Genomic DNA, 1,032 nt, shown 5'->3' on the forward strand with positions numbered 1-1,032 from the left:
CCGCAGGAACACCGGGAATGACCAAAAGGCACCCAGAAGTGAACCATCAAAAGTGGGGGACAATTTGAGAAAAAGTTGGAAAAAGGTCCGAAATTGATTAAAAATCCTACCCAGGATGGAGTTCCAGAAGCCCCGCAGCGAGCTGCGCGAGCCGCAGGAACACCGGGAATGACCAAAAGGCACCCAGAAGTGAACCATCAAAAGTGGGGGACAATTTGAGAAAAAGTTGGAAAAAGGTCCGAAATTGTTTAAAAATCCTACCCAGGATGGAGTTCCAGAAGTCCCGCAGCGAGCTGCGCGAGCTCCGGGACCCCCGGGAATGACCAAAAGATACCCAGGAGTGAACCAGCGAAAGTGGGGGACAATTTGAGAAAAAGTTGGAAAAAGGTCCGAAATTGTTTAAAAATCCTACCCAGGATGGAGTTCCAGAAGTCCCGCAGCGAGCTGCGCGAGCTCCGGGACCCCCGGGAATGACCAAAAGATACCCAGGAGTGAACCAGCGAAAGTGGGGGACAATTTGAGAAAAAGTTGGAAAAAGGTCCGAAATTGTTTAAAAATCCTACCCAGGATGGAGTTCCAGAAGTCCCGCAGCGAGCTGCGCGAGCTCCGGGGCCCCCGGGAATGACCAAAAGATACCCAGGAGTGAACCAGCCCAAGTGGGGGACAAATGGAAGAAAAGCCGGGCCAAGTCCAAAAAAGTTGGATTTTTTGCCAAAGTGTCAACATGCGTGATTTTGTCAGAGTGTCCACTTTTGGGATTTTTTCAAAGTCCAACAACGAGAGAGGCCTGGCCTCCAGCCTGTCTAGCCTCTTCCATGAGACACTTAGAAAAAATCCCGTGCAAAAAAAGTGGATTTTTTCTAAGTCCAACAACGAGAGAGGCCTAACTTCCAGCCTCCTTAGCCTCTTTCTTCCGTGGAGCAAAAGTTGGATTTTTTGCCTAAGTGTCAACATGCGTGATTTTGTCAGAGTGTCCACTTTTGGGATTTTTTCTAAGTCCAACAACGAGAGAGGCCTGGCCTCCAGCCTGTT

The sequence above is a fragment of the Nerophis ophidion genome, unplaced genomic scaffold (assembly GCF_033978795.1).
Source record: "Nerophis ophidion isolate RoL-2023_Sa unplaced genomic scaffold, RoL_Noph_v1.0 HiC_scaffold_469, whole genome shotgun sequence".
Taxonomy (NCBI): Eukaryota; Metazoa; Chordata; class Actinopteri; order Syngnathiformes; family Syngnathidae; genus Nerophis; species Nerophis ophidion.